This window comes from Hyaena hyaena, unplaced genomic scaffold (genome assembly GCF_003009895.1).
Source record: "Hyaena hyaena isolate Hyena2069 unplaced genomic scaffold, ASM300989v1 scaffold_1355, whole genome shotgun sequence".
NCBI classification, from domain to species: domain Eukaryota; kingdom Metazoa; phylum Chordata; class Mammalia; order Carnivora; family Hyaenidae; genus Hyaena; species Hyaena hyaena.
The window spans coordinates 80,626-98,545 of record NW_024081988.1 but is presented as its reverse complement, the minus strand read 5'-3'; the positions used below and the strand labels follow the sequence as shown (position 1 = coordinate 98,545).

General features: G+C 46.5%; 1 protein-coding gene across 2 annotated transcripts in view; it reads right to left on the bottom strand.

Moving 5' to 3' along the window:
- The window catches only part of LOC120225219 (synuclein alpha interacting protein), a 158,190-nt gene extending 148,806 nt beyond the window's left edge, over window positions 1-9,384 (bottom strand). For both annotated transcript variants that reach the window (XM_039223470.1, XM_039223471.1), the window contains exon 1: window positions 9,363-9,384. The gene's annotated coding sequence lies outside the window, so the exon portion shown is untranslated. The remainder of the gene's footprint in view (window positions 1-9,362) is intronic.
- Window positions 9,385-17,920: the final 8,536 nt, after the last annotated feature.

Below are 17,920 nucleotides of genomic sequence, written 5' to 3'. Positions count from 1 at the left end.
TCCCATTTTCTCTAGGGAGTGGTGAGGTCTCCAAAACCACTGGCAACAGAGATAGGTCCCTGACACAGCTATTCCTTCCTGCTCATTTCAAGTTCTGGACGGCAGATGGGCCTTTTTGTGTGTGTTTGGTCTATCCTGTTTGTTTGGGATTTTCTTTACCCTGTTAAATAAGACCATGAAGTTTTAAGATACTGGATGGTGCCGAAGTTCGTCTAATCCTCAAGTCTAAAGCTGAACAAGATGTGAGGAAGCTCAGAACGGTTGTAGGGCTAGAACACGCCTTTCCACTGTCCAGGCTTCCTGGCCATGCGGCGGGACTCAAACGCAGCTCTAAGGCTCTGGCCAGAGCGGGGCACTGACAGGCAAAGTGAGGGCTATGAGACAAGGCCCCTCGTACCCATCCCTGCAGCTCCTGACATTATCAATACTCTCCTCATTCGTTAATGAATCCCCAATGTACTGAATGCCAGCTGCGGGCCTACTAAACGCCACATGCCGTGCTGGGAACAGGAAATTGACAGGTGCATTCCTCACCCTCAAGAGTCCAGGTTCTAGACAGCAGTCAGCCTCAGCCAACAGGGGCAGGAGCAGAGGTGCAGGCGGAGGGAAAACAGAGGGCGTCCTTGCCGAGTCTGACGTTGGGACTCCCACCACCTGCTCAGACCCCAAGCCTCGAGTCCACTATGGGACCACAAGCCACGTGTGGCTACTGAGCATCACGAGTGGGGGTAGTATCTGAGTTAAAAATAAAATACACACTGAATTTCAGAAAGTACAGGAAACAAGAATGAAAGGGATGTGGTTTGTAATTATTTTTTTTTATATCACACATAGAAATGCCAATATCTGGGATATATTGCGTTAAGTAAAATACAGTATTGAAATTAATTCCACTGGTTTCCTCTTCCTTTTCTCACTGTGCTTGCTGGAAAATCAGAAATTAACTAAATGGCTCACATTCACAGACTTATTACTTCTGTTCACCAGTTCTTTTTTTAATGTTTACTTATTTATTTTGGAGAAAGGGAGAGAGATGGAGGGAGAGAGGGAATGTGTGAGTGGGGGAGGGGCAGAGAGAGAGGGAAGTGAGCTACAGTGTATTACAGTATTACAGTGCCAAAAGACTGGCACATGGTAAACACTGAATAAATGACCAATAAGTGGTATGTAGTCAACAATGGCCATTATGTTTCTTCTGGATTACGGCTTTTTTAAATGCCGGGTTTTTTTAATGTTTTATTTTTGAGAGAGAGAGCAAGTGGGGGAGAGGCAGAGAGAGAGGGAGACAGAAGATCGGAAGTGGGCTCTGTGCTGTCACTGCAGAGCCCAAAGGGGGCTCGACCGCAGGAACCCTGAGATCATGACCTGAGCTAAGGTCAGACGCTTACCCCACTGAGCCCCCCCAGGCGCCCCTGGATTACAGCTTTTAAACAAGATTTTTAACCTGGAGTGTATGGAGCCGCAGGAAATCCCCAAATGGGGTTCCGAATATCCCGGAAGCCCCTGAACACGGTGGTGTGTGTGCGCATATTTTTTTTTTTCCAAGGAGAGTATCCACAGCTTTCCTCAGAACCCCAGAAGGCTCTCAGACTGCAAACTGGTGAGAAACCACTGAGCTTCTGTGGCTTCCAAAGTGTTTAGCTCACTTTATGTATCTCTGGACTTTCTGAGTGATCCTCAGAACTTTACGCCAGCTGCTCAACAGGCCTGACTTTTATACACAGCAGTACAACCTCCAGATGAGCTCTGTATTATGTGGCCACAGCAGAATTACAGGAACAGAGCTAGAATTTCTAAGGCAGACGTCCGTCTGAATTTCATCTGTAGGACCAGAGCCCTTACCACTTGAGGTACGTCTTTTTCCATAGTCTTGTTGACATAATTGAAGGCGAAGGGAGGCTGGTGGCCTGTTTTATACCTAGGAGGTGGGTCACTTGTTTTTAGAACTATGACAACCAAAAGCTTAACTGGGAGAACTGGAAGAAGCCAATCAAAGCTTGATTCTGCTCCTCACCCACCCAGATGAGTGTCTGACAGCTTAGCCATCTCCAGGAAGAAGGACCTTAGCGGCCGGCAAGCCACCTCAAGTCTGTAAATCTTCGTTTCTCACATGCAGGAAAAGGATGGATAATGCTAATAGCTCCTTCCTAGGGCTGCTGTGAGAATTAATAAGAAAATAATTGTAAGTCATCTGTTAAGCACCCAACGCAGAGTAAGTGCCTCATAAATATTAACTATTAAATAACCTCTTTTATGGCAGACGGAAAAAAAGTATTCCTCATCTGATCTCTGGGCCATACATTTTAGCTTCGAGACAGACTCTGGGCCACTGGTATTTTTCAGCCTCTTTCTTAAGGTAGCTGTTCATGACCCAGTAGGCATCGAGCTTTACATGGAGCCATGAAAAGAGCAGAAAGGTGTCTGAGCTGCGATTTCAAAGAGAACGTTTCCTGGCCAACAATCTGAGATGCAGATTTAGGAATCAAATGAAAGGAAACAGGATAAACCTTGAAAATCACAAGGTTAATGACGCGGCACACCCTTTTCATTCCTTCCTCTAAAACTTATTGAGCATGCTTGCCGTGGGGAGCTCTGCACTAGGCACAGCGATACACAGACAGAAGGCTCCTCGCAGCTGTCACAGCACAACAGGACAGAGAGTCGCGTACAGGACACACCACAGAGGGAAGTTTGATGTGGGGCCGGGCGGGGCTGGGCAGGACTTGGGGAGTTCAAGCAAAGGCTTCTCGAAAGAACAACACTTGGGATGAGTATGGAAGGAGGAGTGGATGTTCAAGGTCAAGTAAGGTCTAGAAAGGAGAAACGACATTCCACGGAGACAAAAAAAACCCTCAAAAACCAGGAAGATGAGAGAAAATGGAGCCTCTGGGGGCCTTCAAGAGGCAGAGATCAGGAGGGCACAGGGGTGAGGGGGACAGGCAGAAGAATCCTTGCTGCACACCTGCCTCCCATCCAACCCCCCGTGCCCACGGGAGGCAGGGCTCACCTCATGGGGAAGCCCAGGAACGCTGCAATTCAAGATCAGGAGCTGGGACTTTCCCCCCAGTGCTATGAGGTTCTAAGTGGCTCTTAGGTAGTTCCCTGATTCGATTTTATCCATTTGTTCTTTGAAAGAGCACCCTGGCTGTGGTGAGGAGGATGGAATTGAAAAAGAGAGACTGGACGTGGCATTCTCAGACAGTACTCGTGCAGGGTGAAACAGGGGCTCTAAACTAACAGGGGAAAGAGTGAGACAGAGACAGAGCAGGGGTCCCGGTGACAGACCCGATGGGGGTCCGATCAGCGTTATTGCCAGTTTCATGGCTTCGGGGCAGAGAGGGGATGCCTCCTCCAGGGAAAACGGATGGAAAAGTAGATATATGCCTGTTCTTTTTGCTTGCACAGGACCCGCTCTCTCTTCTTTTCGATATTTTCTTTTTAAGGACCACCGCTTGCCTGCTCTCAGGCCATTTGCTTTGGGAGGGTTTTACTGACCACACTCTCACGAAGCTCCTGCGTCCTCCCCAGGCCCCGCCTCGGCCCACAGACAGCTCCTTCCATTCATGAAGGCTCCAAGCCCAGGCACCTCATCAAGGCTGGCCAAGTCCCATGTTCCAGATCCCTGGTGATGGGAGCTGGTTCAGGCCTGGGCATGTGCCCACTAATTACAAGTTAATCCCAAATTATTCTCTTTTCCTGCAGGGGTTAAGCTTGAAGCTGCCGATGACCATTTTACCACTATGAAGAGAGGAAATCAGATTTGGATCCTTCCCGAACTCTTCCCATAAGGGAGTCAACATATGCCCCTTCCTACTCGAGCAAGTATAAGCTGGGTTTCTGTGACTTGCAGCCAAGAACTGTGACAAAGACAAGTAAAGAAAATCGTGTCCCAAAAAAGAAAAGTCTACTTTTTGTGAGTGGTGGATTAGAAAAAAAATCTACATTTCTGAGACAATAGTACCTTAAAACATTTGAATCTAAAAGAGACATTTTAGGGACTTTACAGCAAATTCTACCGTGACTAATGAAAAGCCAAACCAGACTGCTTTTGAAAATGTTACAGCACCAGATAATGGCACATTCACTCATTAAGTTAACATTTATTGAATATCTTCAGGGTTCTTAGACGTGTACAAAAGAAACCATAAAAGCGGAGGCTTGGATTTGAGCTGGGCCATCCAAGCCCTTCCATAACAAGCAGCTGTGCATGCTGAGCAGACTAATTGTGTGAAGTTAGAGAGGCCAGGTGTTCCTGTCTGGCCCACAGCTGCACCTGATGGCAAGGGCACCACCTGAATTTCAGACTGGCCATCAATAAAACAAGGTGGGTCAAAGCGGCAGCTCAATGGAGCCCTTAGGTGGAAGAGCGGAACGTGTTTTCAATTCCTCTCCCCTCCAATAAAACAACGCCTGGCCCTTCTTTCTTTACTCTCTTTCCATGAAAAAACCCCCAACACTGGCATGGGTTTCACTATTACTAATGCACCCGCATCTCTATATGCATATGCCTGCACTGTCACCCCTTGCCCCGTCCACCCCTCAGGGGTCAGGTCCAAATAAGTCTTTTGGTGTTCATTTCTGGTGGCCATTGGTTGGGTTTGCCACCCTGTGTCCATTCCCACTTCTGAGAGCAGATCTGCCTTGTCCTCTGCGGAAGCACCTACCTACTCCCCATTGTGTGCTATCTTAGTGGGCCTCTCAATCAATGCACCAGGCTAAGCAGCATGTGCCATTCAAACTAGACCAAAGGTTTTCTCTTTGTGGGTATGCCAAGTCCAAGGGCAGACCTCCAGCTGTGCCTTGCAGAGAAAGAACATCAGTTCCCACTCCTCAGGCCCCTAGAGGAGTTCTGTTTCCATCCTAAAAGCGGTTCCTCTGACTTCCCTTTGACCCTTGGGATGGCCTCTGTGTTGCCTTTTGTTTTCCGTTGCTTTACTTGGGAGAAACTCCAGTATATGTAAATCGCTGCAATTCAGGCACGAAGCAATAACTAACATTCATAGCATATTCTGCAGCTTATAAAGTACTTTCACATTCAATTTATCTCTTTTAATCCGCTCTTCTGGAACTGAATTCCCCCCTCTCCCCCCACACTTATTGATCACTCTATTTCTCACAACGGCACATTCTTTCAGCCACTTAAGTTTTGTTTTTGTTTTTTTTTTTTTAAATCTCAGAATGATTTTGACTGGAGGCTTTCAGTAATGCCATGGAATCAGTCATCCCATCCTAAAATACGGGATCTCCCAGAACGATCCCTTCCTTTCCATTTTCTCTGCTTCTGCCTTTGCCAGAGCCTTCCTCACTGCCTAACAATGGTCTGCTGCCTTCCATCTCTAAACCATCCTGACACCACTGGCAGATGGCTGTGACTAAAATTTTACCACCGCTGTGTTATTCCTCACCCACTCAAGGTTGACAAAATGATGACTGCAGGACTATGAGTTCCAGGACATTCCCTCACTTAAATTCTGTGCTGCCTACAAGCAGCCTCCACTCCTCTCTCCTGTCTTACAGTACACTCCACCTTAGCAGAAAACATTTGCTAGAGCAAGTGTCCTCAAATATGTATTAAATTGCACAAAAAGGCGGGGGCGGGGGGATGAGGGCTACTATTTCTTGCAGCTACCTCTCATTAGAAGTGGAGTCATTCTATACCCCTTAAATCAAGGCTGACCTTGTGATTTGAACTGAATTGAGCACTGTGAAAGTAACAAACACAATATAATCAGAGTCCTGAAACTTGCTCTTTTGTTGCTCTGGTATAACATTTGTTACGTAAAGAAGTCCAGTTGAATCCGCTAAAGAATGGGAGGTAGACGTGTCCGTCACCTGTTAACCTGGCCAACAGTCTGATAACCGCCAGATGTAACTGAAGCCCTCCTAGATCACCCTGCCACCGGCTCACCCACCAGGTGACTGAAGAGGCCAGAAGGAATCCCAGGCACATCAGCAGAAGAACCATCCAGCTGAACTCAGCCCAAACCATGGACCACAGAACCATGAGCTTTAGTACCTGCTTTAAGCAATTGCATTTTAGGGTGACTGGTTATATAACAACGGATAACTGATGAAAAGATCTCGGCTGATTTGGCCATTTTCTCAGAATTCCTTTCCAGTTACTATTTAGCATCTTGGGTGCTCAATTATAGAATACCTTCCTTCATCTTTGCATGATTCATTTTTCATGTGTCCTATTTCCTCCCTTCTAAGTTCCGTGCAAAGAGAACCTACATATTATATTTTTATATGCACAAACACACAAAGTGAATACACTATAACCAGGAATAAATTAGTGCATTCCTGGGGCCCAGCCATCATTCTTATCAATTCATAGTCATCATTTGGACAAATATTATGGTCACTAGCTTTTTTTTTAAACTTTATTTGAGAGGGAGACAGAGACAGAGCGTGAGCAGGGGAAGGGCAGAGAGAAAGGGAGACATAGAATTCGAAGCAAGCTCTAGGCTCTGAGTTGTCAGCCCAGAGCCTGATGCAGGGCTCAAGTCCACGAACTGTCAGATCATGACCCAAGCTGAAGTCAGACGCTTAACCAACTGAGCCACCCGGGCACCCTGGTCACTAACTTTTAAAGCTTAAAAGAGAGCTATGATGGAAACGGTCAACTATGAAATCTGTTTATCCGCATAAAGCGCAAAATCATCCATGTAAAGTATATATCATAGTAGAAACCGATTCATTATTGATTCATTTGCAGTAAATTACTTCTTGTAACTAAACCTGCACATCAGTCAAAGGTGTACAAGGATGCGGGAGGGGGGAGGCTGGGTGGTTCAGTTGGTTAAGAGTCCGACTTTTGGTTTCTGCTCAGGTCATGATCTCATAGTTGTGGGATCAAGCCCTGGATTGGGCTCTGCGCTGAGCATGGTGACTGCTAGGGACCCTCTTTCTCCCTCTCTCTCTCTGTGCCCTCTCCCCCGCTCACACCCTCTCTCCCTCCAAATAAATAAACATTTTTTTAAAAGGTGCACAAGGAAGCAAGTATATAAGGGTAAAAGTTTCACAGAAGCAACTGTTTGATTTTCACCAGGATATTACTGTTCTCTGAAGACACATTATTTCTCCTCTGTGGTTTGCGACGGTAACCTGACACGCTGCCAAAAACCAGGTTTCTATTCGAAGAGTGTCACTGATTCTCTTGTCGCCGTTCAATTAGATTTTGCATTTAAAAGAGAATTCCCCTTGTGTTTCTTATAATGATGCACCTGCTCCTTGGGAGATTTCCTCTTTTGACAAGCAATGCCTTAAATCTGGCAAGAGAAACAGCTCCGGGCTTCCTCTGATAATATCAAAGATCATTTGTTTGTATTAGATGTTTGTGTGGGTTTCCCTCCTAAGAGCAGTAAAGTACTACTACACTTCCTTCCAAAACAACAGAGCACACTGAGTTTCTTGGCCTCCGTTCTGCACTTCCCCAGACACAGACACCAGAACCAGGGCCTGGAATGAGCAAAGCTGTGACACAGGACATGGAGACCTTCATCTCCCCTGGTCACTTGCTTTTGGACATGGTAAATGCCAAATCGGTAAAGGCAGTGTCACTTCCAATCTACTATCTTGTAACTTCTCCTCCGGAAATGCTTCCTGCTGAGAAAATGAAATCCATACTCAAAAGTTAGATCCCTTATTTTTTAATATAAATTTTTTTTTCTAACTGACACGTCCACAGACCCTTACTTACCACCTGCAAAAGCACCATCTTTTCCTTTCTGATTCTAGACCTAGGCACTCCTACATATTTGATTATGGGTAATCTTCACTGCAAACTGCCTTTGCGCAGGAGACTTCTGTGATGGAGGTCAAAATGTCATCCCTTCTACAAACAGTTTCAAGAACCCCTTAAAGCGATCTCCCTTGACTCTAACCACGCTGAGGGTAAACTGACATTGAGACGCATCAGGAATGGTCAATAGACATTTTCTCCCAGATGTGAACACATTAGCATACCTCTTTCCTATGCCTAGTCCTCTTTGCCTTTTAAAATTCCAATATGTGCAAATGAAACACAGATTTCAACCCATTCCCCAGTGGGATGTCTGCTCCATAAAGAGAGAAATCGGTTTTTGCCTTCCTGCAGATTCAGCAAGGAAAGTGGTGCCTGCAAATTACGTGTTTAGAGTGACACCTTGGAGAACTGACATGCTCTGCACACATGTAATCCTCATAAACCTCCCCAGACAGCCCTTATTTCATTTTGCGAACTGCACCCTGGCCGGGCTCCACAGCACGTGGTGTGTGGCGAGACTGTCCTGCACCGGCTCTCCCTTCCTCTGGGCTCTTCCTTGCCTCCGGGGTCTTTGATGGGCACTTGTCAGTCAGTGACGGTCAAGAGGACTGAGGAGGCCCAGCCACCAAGCCAGTGAAAAACGGACACCAACCGGAATGCTGCCTTAATTAACTTTCCCAAGGAGAGCCACGTTCCCACAGGAAAAAACAACACGTCCCCGCCCCCCGCCCCCCACCCCTCCAGCGGTCCATTGAAAATGAGCAACAATGCTGTTGCCTTTTTGTCTCCTAAAGACTTTCTTTGCTGCAAGCAGTAGCGTGTTCCTCAAAGAATGCTAGTATTTCCTGTGGAAACTGTATGGCTGCCAGTAATGGCTCATAATTTTCCCCTTCTTTTCTTTTCGTAAAAATGAAATAAACAAAACGTGGCATTTGACAATAGCCAAAATACCAGTTCACCCCACTTACCACCTGCAGATGAAAGTCATCACCACGCGAGAAGGCCGAGGGAGGCACATTCCCGGCTAAAATCGACGCGGAGAAGCCCGGGACGCAGGACAGCGCCGCAGGGGCAGGTCGGAGCCCCGGCTGCACAGGGCAGCCAGGGAGCCCCAGGGGTGCGCGCGGGGCTCCCCTGAGAGGCAGCCACCCCAGGCGTCCCCCTTGCGCGTTTATTATTATCGTGATCGGGTACTGTCGCTGTGACTATTACTTCGCCCCTCGTTATCTCGGCTTTCGGGAGCTGGGGGCACTGCCCATCCTTGCTTGCGAGGTGGCAGCCAGGATAATCACCACACGCAACGGGCAAAGGCAAAGAACAATCCTTTGGAAACCGAGGCGGGGGCTGTCTCCACCCCCCCCCCCTTCCCCGGAGTAAAGCTGCCGCTCGGTAGCCGCCGCCGCCGTTACTATAGAGACCTTCCCCCCAAACCCTTTCTGCAGAGGCGCCGCCGCTGCCCGGGCCGCCGGGACTCGCGGCACAAAGGGGGCCCGGGGGCTGCGGGGAGCAGGGGCGACACCCGCCGGGGTCTCCTGGTGCAAACTTGGAGAGGCTCAGCCGCTCGCCGTCGCCCCCCTCCGCCTCCCCGCCGCGCCCGCCGGGGACCTGGACTCACCCGGGGCGCCCCGCGCGCCGGCGGCTCGGGAGCGCGGACTGACTGACGGACGCACGGATGGACGGCGGCGGCGGCGGCGGCGGGAGCAGGAACCGCCGCAGCGGGAGCGGGGCGGGCGGCGGAGGCGCTGCCGCGGCCCCGCTACGTCACAATGCGGCCGGGCCGCCGGCGCCGCTCCCCCGGCCCCCCAACGGGTGCGCGCGGGCGGGGGCAGCCCCGGGGCGGCCGGGCGCGGGGAGCACGCGGGGCGCACCGCCCAGGACCGGGGGCGGGGGGGGCGGCGCGGCCACGCCGCCGCGCGCCCCGCGTCCCCCCGCGCCCGCCCCCCGGGCCGCGCGCGCCCCGCTCCGCCTGCCCGCCGGCCACCCTCCCCGCGCGGCCCACGCCCCTCCCGCGCCGCCTGCCCACCCGCCGGCCGCGGTCCGCGAACCTGCGCTCCTTCTCCACCTTTCGCCCGTTCGCCTCTGCCGCCTCCTCCTCTCCCCAGCTGGGCTTCTCCTCTCCTCCCCTCCTACTTTTTGCCCCCGCTTCCCTCCTTCTCCTCCGCCCCCCGCCCGGCGGCCTCTCCCCCTGGAAATGAAATCGCCCCTCACCGGGATCCACGCGTCAGCCGCTGCCACCTCATTGGTCCCCAAACCAGCCCAGCGGTCCGGCCTGAACCGGGACAAGGCACTCGGGGAGGGGAAACGGAAGGTGGGCACGGTCCTGGGACACTGCGTCGCCCGAGAAGTCGTTGGCAGAGGAGGTGGCGCTGGCACGGAGTCCTCGCCCCCACTCCTCCCCCCGCCCCGGAGGCGCGTCCCCTCCAGGACTCCGCCAGCGAGCGGGGGACAAGGGGGCTTGGCCCGGAACGTGCTTTGCTCAAGCGTGGGTGCTGGATGGAGACTTGGGTCTGAAATAATGGCTTTTGAATTCTACAACGTTTAACACACCACCGTCCCTACAGGAATATTAACTTTATTTTAGCGGCTTTTTCTTAATGGGAGACGGGGAGGGGGTGGGGGGACGGTGGGCAGCTGGAGAGGCGTGCGGGCAAGCCCCCACTGGTGACTGCCTCTTTCCTTCCTGATTTCCGAAATGAAATCAGGGAGAGTGGAAGCATTTATGGTAACGTTGGCTCACGACCATCTCGCTCTTGCCCTTTGGAAGGCTTTAAATGGTTTTTAAGAAATCTCTTTCCCAGGAGAGATGACTCGGAGAAGTTCACTCAGCCGAGCTTATTGAGGGCCACTCTCTGGCTCCAGGGTGTGGCTCCTTGCCTGATGCTGCCCCAGAGGAAAGTGTGAGGAAGCAAGTTCTCGTCCATCCATCCTCTTTGTTCCCTTGCCAGGTCCTAGCGAGCAAGAGTGGCGCCACGATCCTGGGAAACTCAGCACTTAATCTGGGTTAATGGCACTGGGGATGTGTAGCATGTGTGAGCCTGTCATTGAAGATACATCATCGATAATATATTTACTCCATAGAATAATGGTAGTAAATTATATATTAATGCCACGTAATACTATACTATTACATATGTTCATTATAATATAGATTCAATACATAACAACCAGAAACGACCTGGCTATTTAAAAACTGGGGTTCTCTGGGAGCGCCTGGGTGGCTCAGTCGGATGAGCGTTGTGAGACCTCAGTTCAGGTCATGATCTCAAGGTCAGTGAGTTCTAGCCCGGGGTTGGGCTCTGGGCGCGAGGCTCAGAATCTGGACCCTGCTTCCAACTCTGTGTCTCCCTCTCTCTCTCTCTGCCCCTCCGCCACACATGCTCTGTCTCTGTCCCTGTCTCTCTCTCATAAATAAACATTTAAAAAAATAAAAACTTGGGTTCTCTGGATGGCTAGTGTAACACTGCACATGGTGCGTGTGGAGTCCCTGGGCTGCTCTGTTGGCCGGAAAAAGGCAAATTGTAGGATTAGGAGGACATAGCTCAGCAATCCTGTTCTGGACCTGGTTTGGACAAGTACAGTAATTACTGAAATGAAGACTACCTTGAAGGCCAGCAGAAGACATTTCACATGCTTTTAATTTGATTTCCTATTGAAAAACTAAGTTTCTCTCTCTCTGCTTTTTGACATAAACAGCCAACAGTGTGTCCTGGAGTGGCTGTAATTTGTTTACTGTAATTTATCATACATAAGACTTTAACATACATGGAAAGTGGCTTCACAATTTTAAAAACACACATTATCCCTCAGTAGAAAGTATAAAATCAGATGACATCATATAGCACTAAAAATACTTGAAAATATTGGGCTTAATTCATTCACATCTGGTTAGAATAAAAATACTTTTTTTGTGTTTTCCTTTTTTTTTTTTTTGGCCTCGTATAAACTCCAAGAAAAGCACATCTTACTTCTATCCAGTAGATATGGATGGAAATTGGTGCCATCCTTGACATGGTCTAGAGAGAGTATAGTTTCACTGCCATCTCGTTAAATATTTTGATGTGCTGATTTTTAAAAATCAGATTTTAATTTATGGAAGAACTAAATTGTTGAAGAATAGTAGATGGACATCTTCCCACTGCCCTACACATCCACTAACTCTAACATGAGTCAGGTGTTAATTTCATTTAAATGGTTCCACAGAGGGGCCTAAGGTCTCGACTGTGTTGTAGGTACAGAAAATGGGTTTTCCCAGGGAAAAAAAAGTTCTGTTTTTGTGCAGCCTAAGGAATAGCATGCCACAGTGTGAAAAGGCAGTCTTTGAGATGTTGTTTCAGCTATTTTCCCGTTTGCTTTTTTTTTTTTTTTATAGTTCTTTTGTTAGGGTTTATCCTCTTTCTAACATGTTTTTGATTACATGTTTACCATTGTTTCCATGTGATTATTTTTACGCTGTGATTTAAACCTATGCTTATATATACTTTCCTACATCGTCTATGAGTTTGCTTTCGCTTGGATTGTTTGTTGGTTTGCTTCTCCTGCACAATCTGTTGCTAAATCCTAAACCACATGCCAAAGTGCAGAAGTAGTGAAGTAGTTGGGTTGGAACAGAGCTGCTAGACTGTAGGATGACAAGAAAGCCAGCTTCCTCAACATCACGTTGGCTTTTTTATCAAGCTCATAAACTACTCTGCCTCGTTTTTTCAATTGCTTATTACCAACCTGTCTCTGATACTCAGTTTTCTAATCAAGCAGCTGCCTCAGTAGGCTAGTTAGTACCAGTGAAAGGGCTTAGCAACCACAGCTACTGGGTCATTTACCCCTTTTAAGAATACTCCCACCCATGTCTAACACCACACAAAATGTGCACATTTTGGAGGACCATTTCTGCTTCATGTCCACTTCTTATCCCCTGTTATTCAACTGTCACATTCCTTCAAGATACCAGGGAGTTCATATTACTCATATTTCGATCTTTAACATTGAGCACATTTTTATACTCAAGAGTTAACTACTGAAAATAATTAGTACAGAAGTGCATTTCACTGTATATCATTTGCCAAAGAGCTGACATCTAATTGTTCATTCAATTATTACAATTAAATATCTGCCTCTATCTTTTTACCCAGTTTCCATTATATATCTTTATTGTGCTACAAAAATTGATTAAACCTGCTATAACACTGTCAGTGATCAAGCAGAAAATCATTCTCTTCTTTTCCTATTCTTTCAATGTATATTTTTGCCTTCTTTAAAAATTTTTTTATTGATTTATTTTGAATGCACACGAGCAGCAGAGAAGCAGAAAGAAACGGAGAGAGAGAATCCCAAGGAGGCTTTGTCAGCACAGAGCCCGACGCAGGGCTCGATCTCATGAACCATGAGACCATGACCTGAACCATGAACCAAAATCAAGAGTCAGACACTCAACTAACTGAACCAACCAGGCGCCCCTCCCCTTGAGTATTTCTTTTCTCTCTTCTTAGGGCGAGATTTAGCCTTTTGCTTCATCTTAGACTTCTAATAAACTTAGAACTGGGAGGGAGATGAAATTCAAATCCAGCAGCTTAGCTGCTTATAATATAGCAGCTTTAATAAAAGATTTGGTATTGAAAAAACTTTATGGATTGTTAACCTGATTCACTGAGATTATCCTGGGATTTCAATTAATCCTGTTACTATGCTTTACCTATCCTTACAGATCATTGGAAGTTTTGTTGTCGGTATTTTTAAATGGAAACAATAAAATCTTGTGCAAAAATATGATCAGATGAAGGAGAGTGTCTTGATGTGTTCTGAGACAGCTTGAGGCAAAAATACAAAAAGACTCTACCAGGGGCAAAGGGTTTGTGGGGGGGGGGTTGTAAATCAACTGATTGGGGGCCATGATCTTTCTCTGTTTCTCTTCCATAGTGAGCTACCAACAGAGAGCACAGTGAATCTGTAAAGCCCCTGAAATACCTAGAGGAAGTCTGGGTCCAAACTCTACTCAGGCAGGCAGTATGTAAGTTTCATGACTGGATTTAACTACATTTACTTTAACCCAATAGCCAGAGTTTTGCAGGTTAGCACTTTATTCTACCTGAGGCTGACTTGGACTCACACTTCACCTGCACCCCTGAGAGACTCTCTGCCCATTCTTGTAAAGCTTCATCCAAAAACCTCCAGTTTTGATTTAAAAGTAGGATTTCCTCAGCAACCTCACCACAGTGGATTGGTCTCTTTTCCCAAGGATTCCACTCACGTCGTCTTTAATAGGTCACCTTCTCCCCAGATACTTTTTTTTTTTTTAAGGTAGACTCCACGCCCAAAGTGGAACCCAATGTGGACCTGAACTCAGGACACTGAGATCAAGAGCCAGATATTTCACTGACTGAGCCACCCACGGACTGCATTTTTCTGGATACTTTTTATGGAAAACCTTTTCCCCCTCACAGTGGCTTGTTGCCTTCAGATCTGTTCTAACAGATGCCTCCTGGGTTATATCCTATCTCCTTATCTGTCTACTGGCGCCTCCAATCTGAATCAGGCTACCACCGACAATACTAAAATGTGCCTGAGACTTGCGCTTGCAGAAATCAGCAATGGATGAGCAATGCCCCCACCTTTTCATGTTCCGGGAAATGGCTTCCCCCAAAGAGCCACCTCCCCAGAGGACTGATAAAACTCACAGTCTACTCTTTCTCATGACTTCATAAGATTTGCAGGTGACTCCCTTGTTTACCTACGACCAAGGCCAAACAGAGACTTTTCACCTTCTGCATGAACGTGCTGACATCACTAGACACAGACCCTCAAACTTGCCTTTATTTGTCTCATGAATGAATAACTGAGATTAAAATGTTCATCCCTCTGAAACTTGCTAGACACAGAAAAAACATTTCCTGTTCAGCTAACTGATCTAGACTTCCCTTGACTGCAAAGCTATCCTAACCATGCATCACCCCACCTGCCACTTGCCTCTCCCTCCCTAGAAAAGTCTAACACAAAATCCCCATGTGGAAATACTCAGATGCTTGGATTTAGGGTGTTCAGGCTATTACCAGAACCTGAATAAAGTCAACCTTACTTGTCTGTGCTTGGCTTTTATACCATCCTCTTCCCCTTTGGGTTCTTGTGTCTTTTTCTTTATCATCATGAATAGCACCCTAGTCACTGGCATAAATTGATGCCATGGACCTATTATGTCATCATAAGATGGTTATTTCTAAGCAGACCTTTACATCCAACGTTTTTGTCTGCAAAGGAAATTCCTAACACTCTACAACAATAACTGAGGAGTGTTTTAAATCCTTCAAAATGCAGTCTTAATATTCAGCTTCTCCGTATGTTTTTTTGTTGGTGGTGACGTACATAGCCCTCGGACATCAGACTATTCAACTTCATTAGGGATAAATGAAAAACACTGTAAGTTGCCAAATGGCCAGCATATTTGCTTCCATAATCTGACACGTGTACACAACAATATCTTAGTTATTAACTACTCAGCCAGATTCCTTATGCTATACCAAGGGATTAATCTATTTTCCAGAGCTTCCACATTAGTAACGTGCCTACTGGCTTATACTACTTTCCAGTGTGGGCCAATAGGAGAGAGAAATAGTTTCTAAGACTCAGGCCCAGGATGGGTGTTTTCTACAACTGGTATATCCCACAGATTAAAGACCTCTTAAGAAAGAGAGGAGGGGGAAAGGATGAGGGGGGAGAGAGGAAGTGGGAGGGAGAGGGGAAGAAGAAGAGGGAGAAGAGAGAGAGAGAGGGAATTCATTTAAGATTGAAAATCTATGGCTTGGAGGTCCTGTGAAATTCTGTAAACATGGAACCTTCATTGTCAAGGGCACACATAGACACTAGAGATTTCACACATGTGTATAAACACCGATTAAATCTTGAACTGGAGGTTTCGGTATTTGACATGAATTTGATTAGATTGTTCTAAAAAGGAATGCCGGTCAGCTGCGTGTGGTTAAGTGATTTGAAGAGGAAGGAGGGTCAACTTCTGAACACCAGGTCGTGTTCACATGGGCCTGCACCAGTGCAGAGCAGGAGACATACGAACTCCATTTCCACTGATTGCTTATCACTTGTAACCACACTGTGGATTTGATTGCATTACCACAGTCTCTCTTATTCATTTTGACAATCATTTCACTATAACACATCATCTGTGCTTTGAGTATTACTCTGATACATATTGGATACAGAGTTTCTGTTGTCTTTATAAGCAACTCACCTTTTTTCTTACCTATTCTGAGACCAAATCCACATATTTGGAGATGATTGGAGAGGTCTACAGAAGACGCTCACTATTATGAAGTGCGACAAGGGGATTTCGATGCTATGGGGATTAAAGCCAGGATGCACTGGTTTTTGGCTTTATCTCTAAGCAGCTTCTAGTAAGTTAATAGAACAAAAACTTTTGCCCTTGGCTAAGCCAAGCAGAGACATTCGAACTGGTTACCTCTAAGCAGCAGAAGAAAGCCGTCAGTGAATGGAATTCATAAGTAATTATAATCTCCTCTGTTCCAAAACAGAATAAATCCTGTTTCCAAACAGCTTTTTGGAAGAAAAACTAGTTCTGAAAATGAAGTAAAGTTTGCAGCCTTCTTAGATATGACTGTGTTGTGAGTTTTACTTTTTTTCTCTAAATTTATAGCTTCCAGTTCCCAGTTCCTCAGCTTGGGGACATATGGTCCTCTTTAGAAGAAAACAAGGAGAGAGAAAAGTTAAATTCATATTGAACTCGATGAGGAAAGCTGATGGCTGGTGAAAAATGTTCCTTGTAAATCATGGGAAATGTTTTAAAGGTGGCTTGTGGGAAGAAGAGAGAAAGATGTAATTGTTGATAGACTAAAGGCTTTTCCATTTCAAGTCTAGGGCAGCCCTGCAGAGAAGAGGTTAGGCACACTGATCTTGGTGTCAGATTTCCTGGGTTCAAATCTCAGCTTCATTTTGTACCATCTTCGAAGTTAGTTAATGTGGCCAGGCCTTAGCGTCCACAACTACAAAATGGGATGCTAATAGTGCCTATCTCACAAGATCATTACGATAACTGAGTAAGTCAAAATTCTAAGAGAACTTAAACCTGGACACGTTGAGAATATTAATATGTATTTGTCAAACACAGGAACTATGGAAGGCCCATAGCACCTGCATGAATTCCCTGGAAATTTCCCTGGAAATAACTGGGCTGTGCTAGCTGGCTGTAGAGTTCACATCTTCTCTGCTTGTATCACAGCATTAAATAGCACTGGGAAACTTTGCTTCTTTTAAAAGATTTTTTTTTGTTGTTTATTTATTTTTGAGACAGAGAGAGACAGAGCACGAGTGGGGGAGGGGCAGAGAGAGAGGAAGACAAAGAATCTGAAACAGGCTTCAGGCTCTGAGCTGTCAGCACAGAGCCTGATGCGGGGCTCGAACCCACAAACCACGAGATCATGACCTGAGTGAAGTCGGACGCTTAACCGACTGAGCCACCCAGGCACCCTGAAACTTTGCTTCTTAAACTGGAATAGAAATACATCTTGGGTTCCTATGTGGTATGTGTATAGTTATCCATGACCCTACTTTTATTATAAGCCCTTAGATTAGGTGACATGTTATTTAAAAAACTTTTCAGTTGGTGTTTAAGTATTGTCGCAGGTGCTCTGGCAATTTAAGATTATTGAAAATGTACACACACACACACACACACACACACACACACACACCGGGGCGCCTGGGTGGCTCAGTCAGTTAAGTGTCTGACTTTGGCTCACATCATGATCTCACTGTTTGTGAGTTCAAGCCCTGTGTCGGGCTTTCTGCAGACAGCTCAGAGCCTGGAGCCTGCTTCAGATTCGGTGTTCCCCTCTCTCTCTGCCCCTCCCCTGCTCATGCGCTCTCTCTCTCTCTCTTTCTCTCTCTCAAAAATAAAGTTTAAAAAAATTTTTTTAATTAAAAAAAAAGAAAATGTGGCTCCTCTATTGGATTGTAAACGGCATTTCACATTCTTCCCAGACCTCCACTAGTGATCTGATGCACCATTCAGGAACAGATGAGTAGGAAGCATTTTGCAAAATGAAATGTCTTTAGTGAGAGAAGCACTGTCAGTATTTTTAAGTCTCGGGTGGTCAATATGATTTTGATGTGTTTACCTCTAATGTGATATAAAAGGAAGAATACAGTTCTTGGAAA